This window comes from Agelaius phoeniceus, chromosome 6 (assembly GCF_051311805.1).
Source record: "Agelaius phoeniceus isolate bAgePho1 chromosome 6, bAgePho1.hap1, whole genome shotgun sequence".
NCBI lineage: Eukaryota > Metazoa > Chordata > Aves > Passeriformes > Icteridae > Agelaius > Agelaius phoeniceus.
In genome coordinates this window covers 1,074,123-1,085,052 of record NC_135270.1, presented here as the reverse complement: position 1 = coordinate 1,085,052, position 10,930 = coordinate 1,074,123, and positions in this window count along the sequence as shown.

Sequence of the window (10,930 nt, the reverse complement as noted above, 5' to 3'; positions counted from 1 at the left end):
CTTGCGGGAGTCCCCGCGCGGGGCCGGAGGCTCTCGGCGGATCCCCCCGTGCCGCTCAAGCAGCGCGGCCGACAGCGCCGGAGCTGCGGCTTTGCCGGCATCGCGCTGAGAGCGGCCCCCGCTCCGTGCCGGGCCGTCCCCGCCGTCTGTGCCGCTCCCTCTCTCGCTGCCCCTGGCCCGTGACAGCGAGGCTGGGCAGGAACCTCAAGCCTTCTGGGGGCTGCCCCCCCTTTCCTGTTGCAGCAGAATCCCTTGCTGGGGCCATGCACGTGTGGGAAGGGCTTGGGGGAAGCGCTGCGCTGCTGTCCGGGGCAGTCGGATTCGTTCGGAGCCTTCTCTGGGGGTCAGGGAAAGGCGGGGTGAAGACTCGGGGCTCTGATGCCGTTGGGGGCAGCCCAAGGTGCCCAGGAGAGGGAGCCCCACGGCGGTGCAGGAGCAGGTGGGGGGCGGGCGAGGGGCGGGGGTCACGCTGGGTGCCGTCCCCCAGAGGGACCCAAAGCTGCCACCAAATGCACAGGGAGGGGTGAGTGGGTGTAGGATGCTAAAACCTGGCAAGGCATTCGGTTTTCTAGGTATTGCTAAAGAATAGGAATTGGTCTCTAAACTCAGCTGGGGAGAAACCCTCTCTATGCACTCATTTGTTTACAGGAATGTAGAAGGTTCCGACTGGAGATGCGTAGTAGTTCTGAAGATATTGCCGTGAGGTTTTGATCTAGGAACGGACCGAGCTGTGCCCTGGAACCCTCAGAACAGCTGCAGGGGCTGAAGGCGATAGAAAGGGCTCTCTGGCACCTTTTGCCTCCGTTCTCTGCCAGCGCCCAAAGCGTGTCGCAGTCCCGGAAGAGGCGCTTGTCATCCCGAGAGCCAAAAGGAAGACGTGTCAAATCCCAGCTCTGCCTTGTGTTTCGTGTGGGTTTTTTACTTCGTATTGATGTCATTCCAGAGAGCAAGGAAAGAAGAAATGTGACCGGCTCCCACTATTACTGTGTGAAGGCTTTCTTGAAAGGCTGCTGTATTTATATTGTCCTTTTCCACTCCAAGCTTGACTTTTGCCCTCGTTTTTCGAGCTCTGCTGCATTGGGTGTCCCAAGGAGGGCGGGGTTCCTCAGCAGGGCTCTTAGGAGGCGGCGCTGATTCTGCTTTTTCTGAAGGCGTCTCAAAGCGTGCTACCAGAATGACAGTTTTGTGCACTGGAAAGCTTTCCCTCAGTGCCATCAGCGCACGTCCGTGTCTGAATTGTGGAAGCAGACGGACTAAGAAAAGCCAGCACCCGGAGCAGATTTCTGTTGGCTCTGTGTCTGTGAGAAGCGGGCTGTGTGCTGGACGGGGAGAGGCGCTGTTGGAGAGTGGCATCAGCGCCAGGTGTGAGCTGTGAGGATGATGGGGGGCTCGGAGCAGCGCCAGGTGTGAGCTGTGAGGATGATGAGGGGCCGTCTCCTGCCGGGGGGGCGAGGCTGTTTTAGGGGGAGGCTTCGCCTCAGCTGCCTTTTGCATGGAGCTGCTGAGTAGAGGGGTTCATGGGGGGGCTCCCGGGGCTGTCTCATGGAAGGACTGCGAGAGCTTCTGGCAGCGTCTGGGCGAACACCTGGATACGCGCTTGGATCCGCGGAGCATCGCTTCAAGGAGGTGCCGAGGGACGAATCTTTGTGCCGGGAAGCAGCAGCCGAACGGGTGAGCGCGTGTGGATTTGGAGCGGGGACTTTGGTCCTTTCCCTTTTCAATTGGATCTTGGCAGTCCCCCCTCCCCGCTTCCCCAGGAACAAAAAGGGAGCTTGTGAAGACAAAAGAAATGAAGGAGAGGCAATACTCTCCTAATATTGTCTGTGTTTGAACTGGGGGGGATCCGCTTTCGCTTGCGGTTCCAAGGATGTCGGTTGAAGGAAAAGCTGCCTTTTCCCGGCTGTTAGGGGTATCCCAGGGGTGACAGGGAATCCCTGCGTTCCATTTGAACGGGAATGGGCAAAGTATTGTTGTCATCGGATGGCTTTGATTTGAAGGTAACCAGCCCATTTTCATCATCCTAAGGTTTAAATGGAGGGGACAGCGCTGGTGTCCCTCCTTTGCAAGGGTTTGAATGGAGGTCAAAATCCCCCTTTGCACATGGCTTGCAGGATTTCATTGGAGGAAAGCCCCTTCTTTTCTGCGCTCCTAGGGGATGAATTTGAAGGGGAGAAGCCATTTCTTTGCCCTTGTTGAAGCGAGGTGAGCGCCGCCCGCGGCGTCAGTTTCGGGGTTGAGTTGCGGGAAGCCGCAGCTCTGGCGGCGTTTGCAGGGCTGCAGTCGGGCTGTGCCGCTGCATTTGAGGGCGCTTCTTGTGGCCGCGGCCCGGGCCGGAGCGTTGCCGCTCGGGAGCGCTGCCGGCCCGGGCCGGGCGGGTGCCGAGGCGCACGGGGGAATTTGGCGCGGCAGCGGCGGAGCCGCTTTGCCGGTGCGAGCCGCCGTGCGGAGCCGAGGGCAGCTGGCGCCGGGCCGGCCAAGGGCGGCAGAGGCGGCGCGGGCGCTGCTGCGCCGGCCCGGCCGGTGCCGGCCGCTCTGTCCGCTCCGGGCGCGGGGCTCGGGCGCCGCCGGGGCCCCCCGGGCAGGGGGAGCGGGCGGGGGCGGGGGGGTCTCCGGGGCGGCGCCGCCCCTGCGCGCCGGAGCAGCCGCCGGAGGAGCCGCTTTGCCGCCGGGAGCCGCGCTCCGTCCGGGGCCGGCAGCGCGGGGTTGGGCTGCCGCAAGTTCTTGGGTGTCGCGGTTCGGAGGTGGCTTTGTAGGGATCCATCGCACGGGTTTGTTCTGGTCGCAGCGGGTGTGCGCTAAGGGCTATGGCGTTCTTCCTGACCGGTACGGTTCTCGGTTCTTCGGGTGGTGACGATAAAGGTTTGGTTTGAACTGAGTTCTGTAGTCGGATATTTTTTTTTGCCGGGCTATTCTGTTTTTAAAGGCGTGCAATGGTTTCTACGGGTCGTTGCGTGAAGCAGCGGCTCGGATTTTAATTCTGTCGCCGTGGCTTTTATTAGCGTGGGCGTGTAGCGTTTGTTTCGGTGGGTTCGAGGTGGCGTCGTGTCGTTAATAGCAGCGGGGTTTTTAAAATCTCTCTAATTGCGTTTGTGTTTCTCGTCTTCCAGGGCTTTTATTTCTTTGGTTTGTTTGATTGTAGTGTATGTTTTATTGTTACGGATCATTTGGGAGATCTTGTGAATGGTTACGTTTCTCTTTCGGCTTTGTGTTTATTTCTGGGTGGTATTTTTATTTTGATCGAATGAGGTTCTATGCGTTTATTCTTCAGTTGGGAATAATTTTTTTGACGTAAATTGAAGTTGCTTTGGTTTGGGGGACTTTTGTTTTACAAATGTATTTTCTTTTTTTTTTTTTCTTTTTTCTTTTTTTTTCGTTTCTTGTTGTCCTTTGACGTATTTGGTGGTTATTGATCAGTTTTATTTTTGGGAACGTGGGTATTTATATGGTGGGTCTTTTTAAGTAGGGGTTTTTTGTTTTTTTTTTTTGGGTAGTTATTTTCTTATTTTTTAGTGGTTGAGATTTTTTGGTTTTTTTCTATTTCGTTCATTAGTTCGCTTTCTAAAGTTCTTTTGACAGAGTATTGCTTATTCTTTGAGTTAGTGTAGATGTAGAATTTTGGTTAGTTTTTAAAATAACGTTCAGGGTCAGTGGCACTGATTGGAGTTGAGCGAGTTGGTTTGGGTTTTTTTAGAGGTTTTTGTGATTTGCTGCGTGTGTTTCTCCAGGGTTTTCTTTTCGTTTGGTTCAATTTTTCTGATGTGATGAGAACTGTTAGTGAAAAGAGTGTTGTGTGTTTTTTTCGCTGGCAGTTGTTTGGCTGGTGGAGGTATCTTGATGGTTTTGGAAGACATTGGTGGGAATTCGATGCTGTTTGTTTTGTCATTGCATTTAGGAATTGGATTTTAAATGTAAAATTCTAAGGATAGCTATCTTTAAACAAAACGAGTAGATGTGTAGAAATGGGAATAAACTTTTATTTTGATCTAAAATTTAACAGGTAACTTAAGTCATGATATATTCCAATAAGATATTGTATTTTTCAAAGAGCATTGTGTATGTTGATAGATATATCAATAGAGAGGCTAAATATAAACACAGCTCAAAGGAAATTTTAAATCTAGAAATGTGTTGCGAATCTATGCAGATATATAGATCAAATTATTAAAGGATTGTAAATGTAAAGTGACATAAATCCATACAACACGTAATACAAGTGATACCGTATACATCTTATGATGGTATATTATAGGAAACAGCTATAAATCTAGTACGTCGCTATGATCTAATATGTAAAACATTATAGATATGGTAACTGTAAATACAACAACATTATTAAAAGTAGTTTAAAAGAAAGGATGGTTTTGTTTTTTACTTGGCAAAAGCAGGGGTTTTATTATAAAAACTACAAATACAAATGATAGAAAGGTAGAAATCTACTTGTAAAAAGATCTTATGAATACATCAAGATGGATATAAAAATTGAAACTATTAGAAAAAAGAAGTTGTAGCAGTAGATTTGGTACATGATAAAAATAATGATTTATCTCTATGATGTGAATAATAGATATGTGCTATGTAATGATGAATGGAATGCATCAGTCTAAACGGTGACTATAAAAGTGAATCTAATTATGCAAGCTCTAAATATAAAACTATTTCAATAGAGTTGAAAAGAAGGGTTTTTTGGTATTTGTTTGGTTAGAGATGGGATTTTTTTTGGAAGAATAAAAGTATGATAGAAATCTAAATGGAAGTCGAGAAATATACAATCAATAGATAATGATATTGCTAAAACCACAAAGTATGAATAAATACAGATAATAGGAATAGGTATAATAGATGGTATAAACGACGTAACACATCACTGTCCGGTATAAATATGGGTGTGAATAGAACTAGGAAAACTAGAACTATCAAATTTATTTCAAGAAGGCATGAAAGAAAGGGGGCTTATTTGGTTCTTGTTTGGTAAGAGGCAGGTTTTTGGCATTTATTTTTAGAGGAGTTTTTGGGGGGGATGGCCCCTGTTCTTTTTTGCCGCCTTGGCCGCCCGCAGCCCCGCGGCGCGCGGCGCCCCCGGCTGGGGTGGGCGGCAGTGCTGCCGCCTTGTGGGCAGAGCGCGGTACTGCAGCCCGGCGCCGCCGCCAGGCAGCCCTCTTGGGCGTGGCGCGTGGCGGAGTTTGGTTGACCTTCTGAAAATGGCGGCGAAAAGGGCGGGAAAGCGGAGGGCCCCCGGCGGTGTGTCTATGCGGACTGCCTGCACGGAACACCGACGCCAGCGCGGCCCCGGCGGGATTTTTGTGGCGTTTTAGGTGTACCCGACACGGGCTGTGGGGTCAGCGGCGCCGCGGGCGGGCGTATTTTGCGGGTTTCGGACCGGCATGTGAGTAACCGCCTCTCTCGCCCGAGGTGGGGGGGGGGGGGGGGCCCTCTCTCGGCCGCCATGTTGGGAGTGGCGCGTCACCACTGTCGCGGGAGTTTGTTTGACCTTCTGAAAATGGCGGCCAAAAGGGCGGGAAAGCGTAGGACCCCGGTGTGTCTATGCGGACTGCCTGCACAGGACACCGACGCCGGCGCGGCCCCGGCGGGATTTTCTCTTGTGTTTCAGGTGTGCCCGACACGGGCTGTGGGGTCAGCGGCGCCGCGGGTGGGTGTATTTTGGCGTGTTTCTGACTGGCATGTGAGTAACCGCCTCTCTCGGCCGAGGAGGTCCTCTCTCGGCCGCCATGTTGGGAGTGGCGCGTCGCCAATGTCGCGGGTTTTTTTTTTTTTTGACCTTCTCAAAATGGCGGCCAAAAGCGCGGGAAAATCGCGGACCCGGGAGTCTGCCGCCCTGTGGCCAGAGCGCGGTACTGCAGCCCCCCGAGCCAGCGCCCTGCCCCTCGCCGCTGGCTGCCGGGGGCGGGGCAAGGACGCGGCTGCCGAGCGAGGCAAGGGCGAGGGGCGGGAGCGAGCGGCGGGCGGGGCGGGAGCGAGCGGCGGGCGGGGCGGGCTCGGTAAATGGCCGGGAGGGGTGAAAGACGTTCAGGAGTGCAAAAGGGACACGATGGCTGAGAAGAATGGCCGGGGGGGGGGGGCGGCCCTGCGGGGCCGCTTTCGGCGGGCGGCGGAGGCGCGGTCGCAGCGCTCCGCGGGCCGGGGGCAGCGAGCGGGGGCGGGCGAACGCCATCGGAACGGGGCTGCACCCCCCCCCGAGCCCGCGCACGCGCCTCTCCAGGCGGCGGAAGCGACGGCGGGCCGGAAAATCCCGGCGGGGCGGCGGCGCTGCCCGCCCTTTCTGCCGCCAGCTTTGCAAGGTAAGACCGCCCGCCCCGTCCCGCCCCGTCCCGCCGCCCTCCGGTGTCTGTAAACAGACAGACTCCCTCTGGCCTCCCACTTCTCCGTGCTGGAGAGTGGGAGAAAGGTCCGTGCTGCTTGCCGTGTCCTCGGTGGGCAGAGAGCTCTGACCTTGCCTTGCATGGGCTGCTGAGGATTGGATCCATGGGGATGTGCTTGGATGCATTTAGTGACCTTTACAGATTTCTTTCCCCGCTTTTTTCAGTTCACAGAATCATGGAAGAATTCAGGTTGCAAGGGGCTCTAAAGATCACCTCATTCCAAGGCTGCTGCCGCCGTGGGCAGGGACGTGCTTCCATCGAGCAGCTTGCTCAGAGCCTCATTGCAGAGCACCGAGGGGCCTTGAGCACTTGCAGCGATGGGGCAGCCCCAGGACCTCTGAGCAACCTGTGCCAGCCAGGTGCCAGAGGAGGAAGGAAGCCCTTCCCACCTGGAGCAGAGGCTGCGTAGCCTTGTGTCACCGAGCGTGTGAGACAGAAAGGCCCTTCCTTTCTGGAGGGGTAACAACACTCAAAGCTCTTTCTCGGGACAAGCCGAGCAATGGAAGGCCAAAGGAGCCTTCAGTTCTTCCAGCAGCTTTGGGAACAACTTGAAGGAGGAGCAGAGCTGGCCTGGTGCCTGCCGGCTCTGCAGGCAGTGGGCATGGCGAAGCTGCAGCTGCATCTGTCTTCTTGGCTGAGGCTTTATAAATGAGGCGCTTTTCTGTAGTTCCTTTTCAGGCATGACGTGCAAGTTGCCCCTAGAAGTCCAAAGGCAGCTGTTTTCTTAGCAGAAGGAAGTCAGGAGGAGGCAAAGCCAGCAGCTAAGTCTGGATAAAAAACTTGGCTAACCTCTTTTCCCCCCCTCCTCCAAACAGGCAATTGTGAAGCACTCAGCAGAGATCTGCCCGGGAGGAAAAGCAGAGCCAATCTCTGAGAAGAAGGGACGTGCGAGCTCTGGCGAGGACGGCTGCTCCCCCTGGCCTTGGTGTGGGACCTCCTGAGCTGCCATTCCTGTGGTGGGAGTGTTCCTCCTCTCCTCCGGCCAAGCCAGAGACCGCCTAGGGAAGGAGCAGGTAAGGTTGAAGTACCGAGGTCTCCCAGGTAAGAAGTGACACGGCAAAAGGAAATGGCCTCAACTTGCAGCAGGGAAAGCTTAGATTGGATTGGAGGGAAAATTTTTTCACTGAAAGGGTGCTCAGGCATAGGAGCCCAGGGAAGTCCCCATGCCTGGAGACATGTCAAGGATGTCAAGATGTGGTGTTTAGGGACCTGATTTGGGGGGGCAGCAGCTGGGCTCGATGTCCTTAGAAGGCTTTTCCAACCACAAGGATCCTATGCTTCTGGAAAGCCTTGACCCCTCTGGCTCTAGCACAGCACCTGGATGCTGACAAAATGAGGCTGGTCATAGAGCCTGGAGGTCCCTGTGCCACAGGGAGAGGACAAGCCGGTGTCACCTGCAGGGAGGGTCTCGTCCCCAGAGAGCAGCCAGTGACTCCGTCCCTGCCCGGGGCTCTGGGTGCGCCCTCGGGGGGCGGGGGACGACACCTGCCCTCGGGTGTCCCTCTGGGCACCTGGGAAGGGAACCAGGTCCATCCATGCGGCAGCTCCAGGGCTTGCAGGCTTTGGGGCTTTGCAGCTGTGTGCCTTGTCACAAGGTGGCAGGGACGTGACACTGCCTGGCAACGCTGCTGGCCTCGGATCCTTGCTGCTCTCATCCTTATCCCATATGGATTTAGCAGCAATCTTCTGTCTTTGCTTTCAAACTGTCCTTGGGAGAGTTCCAAGAGAGGGTCATTAGTTATTTCAAAGCCTACATCTTTTACCTCTTGGCACTGAAGAGAAAAGACACAAACCTGCTTTGCATCCTTCTGCCTGGAAGTCATTGTGACACACAGGGAAGGGAGGAAGGGGCTGGCCGGGGTCAGCCTCTGCTGAGCCTCAGCTCTGGCTGCTCCTGCTCACAGGGTAAAGCCAAAAGCTGTCGTGATCAAAAACGCAGGCCGCCCTTCTGACCTGAGTCACAGGGGCCGTTTCTTCTGAATGAATCAAGGTGGGAAATCATTCTTGGAGCTTCAGAAGAAAAAAAAACCCAAAACCCTAGGTACGTTTGTAAGAGTGTGTATGTACGGACATTTCCTTTGATGAAGAAGAAAATCTCAGAAATATCATGTCACGTCTGGCTTCCTAGAGAAGATCCTGAACTCTGGGCTTCTGAAAGCAAATGGCTGTGCATTTATAGGAGCGTTTCCCTTCTTTTTATGTGCCTCCCCCAGTCATCTTCTACCCTTGCCCACGGCAAGGAGAGTGCGGTGATTTGGCTGCTCCGCTCTGCCGAGGTTGTTGCAGGCTGTGTAGCAGGGAGTGAGGCCTTTTGTGGCTGCTCATCAGACATTTTCCTACAGCCTTCTCCCTGCAATGGTAAAATGAGACTTGTGTTAGCGAGCAGTCAAGTAGAGCAGGTAACATTAGAAAAGAATTGTTTCTGAGCTGCTGTTCACTAGCACGTGTTTCCCCTTTCCGGCAGAGCGCGCATCATTGCGGGCTTGGGATCGATTGAAATGCGCTAAGGAAACCAGCTCTGGGGAGGGAGGGAGGGAAATGCTCTCTTAACATGTGCCAATTCTTCTGTCAAACTCATCAGGGCAGGACAGCGTTCAGACTGAAAGTGTAAGAAGATGTGGAGGGAGACAGAGAATCTGACAGGAGCACCGGACTCACAAGTGCACGAATTTTGCTTTTGGCTTGGATTCAAACGCAGAAGTTGTAAGGAGTTTGGGAAGGAGAAGGGACATTTCAGAAGGAGAAGAAGAAAAAGAAGTTGTTGTTGTTGTTACAGCCCTGGCAAAATCTTTGGTTCTAGCTAATAAAGGAAGCTAGTTGAAATAAAAAAAAAGAAAAAAACGTGGTTTTTTTTTTTCCTTCGCTGTTGTATTCGTTGGTGGTTCGTTATATGGTGTGTTGTTTTATTTCTTGGTCTTATTACCTCTGTGTAAATAGTTTTTTTGAGTGAAGCTAACTTTCTGGACGGGTTGGTTTGTATTTGAGGTAGGATAAATTTCAAGAGGTTTCTTTCCTAGACTTCTGATAGGTATTCCTGGGATTTTGGTTTTGTTTACTGCATGTATCAACAGAGAGATTTGGTAGGGCCAGCTGGGCTGGCGTGGCCGGGGCGGGGCGCCGTGTCGACGAGTTGACGTCATTCGGCGGCACTCTGCCTGCAGTTCGCCCATGCAGACGGCAGGGGGCGCTGTGCCCGCAGTGCGCCCATGCAGACGGCAGGGGGCGCTGTGCCCGCAGTGCGCCCATGAAGACGGCAGGGGGCGCTGTATAAATAGAGTATTAAGTATAAACTATCTAAAAGAAGAAATAAAAGCTCTATGTCACCTGCAGCTGTAGAAAATTTCAGGCTCCCATGGAGGAAATAGTTTTCCTAAAATCATTACCGTTTTGGGGTTTTTTGCACTCCCCGGTAGCCTGAACGTTTCGACTGCTGCTTTTTTATCCTAAAGCCAGAATGGAAATCCCAGAGTAGAAATACAGGGAAAGAAAGAGAGAAAGAAAGAAAGAAAGAAAGAGAGACAGAGAGCGAGACAGAAAGAGAGACAGAGAGAAAGAAAGAAAGAGAGAGAGAGAAAGAAAGAAAGAAAGGAAGAGAGACAGAGAGAAAGAAAGAAAGAGAGACAGAGAGAGAGAGACAGAGAGAAAGAAAGAGAGACAGAGAGAGACAGAGAGAAAGAAAGAAAGAGAGACAGAGAGAGACAGAGAGAAAGAAAGAAAGAGAGACAGAGAGAGACAGAGAGAAAGAAAGAAAGAGAGACAGAGAGAGACAGAGAGAAAGAAAGAAAGAGAGACAGAGAGAGAGAGACAGAGAGAAAGAAAGAAAGAGAGAAAGAAAGAGAGACAGAGAGAAAGAAAGAAAGAGAGAGAGAAAGAAAGAAAGAGAGAGAGAAAGAAAGAGAGACAGAGAGAGAGACAGAAAGAGAGTGAGAGAAAGAGAGAAAGAGAGAAAGAAAGAGAGACAGACGGAAAGAGAGACAGAAAGAGAGACAGAAAGAGAGACAGAGAGAAGGAAAGAGAGACAGAGAGAGAGACAGAGAGAGATAGAGAGAAAGAAAGAGAGACAGAGAGAAAGAAAGAAAGAGAGAGAGAGAAATAGAGAAAGACAGACAGAAAGAAAGAAAGAGAGAGACAGGAAGAGAGCGAGAGAAAGAAAGAAATAGAGAAAGACAGAAAGAAAGAGCGAAAGAAAGAAAAGGAAACAGGAAAGGAAGAAAAAAAAAAGGAGGAAGAGAAAGGAAGAAAAAAAATGAAAAAGGAAAAGGGTGAGAGTGAAAAAGAAAGAGCGAAAGTGGAAAAGGGGGTGAAAAACAGAGTGAAGAAAAGAAAAAAGAGTTGGAGTGGAAAAGAAAGGACATTCGGGAGGGGCGGTGCTGCCTAAGGTGCTTCCGCGCCCAGGAGCGAAGGAGCCGTTTGATCCCCTGGCGGGAGCGCAGCTCCCGGTGGCGGAGAACGGAGCGGTGGCTGTCAGTCCGAGACTACAACTCCCGGCAGGCCCTGCGGCCGTAAAGCGCGGCGTCTGACGCAACGGCCGACGCGCCATATGAATGGCTGGC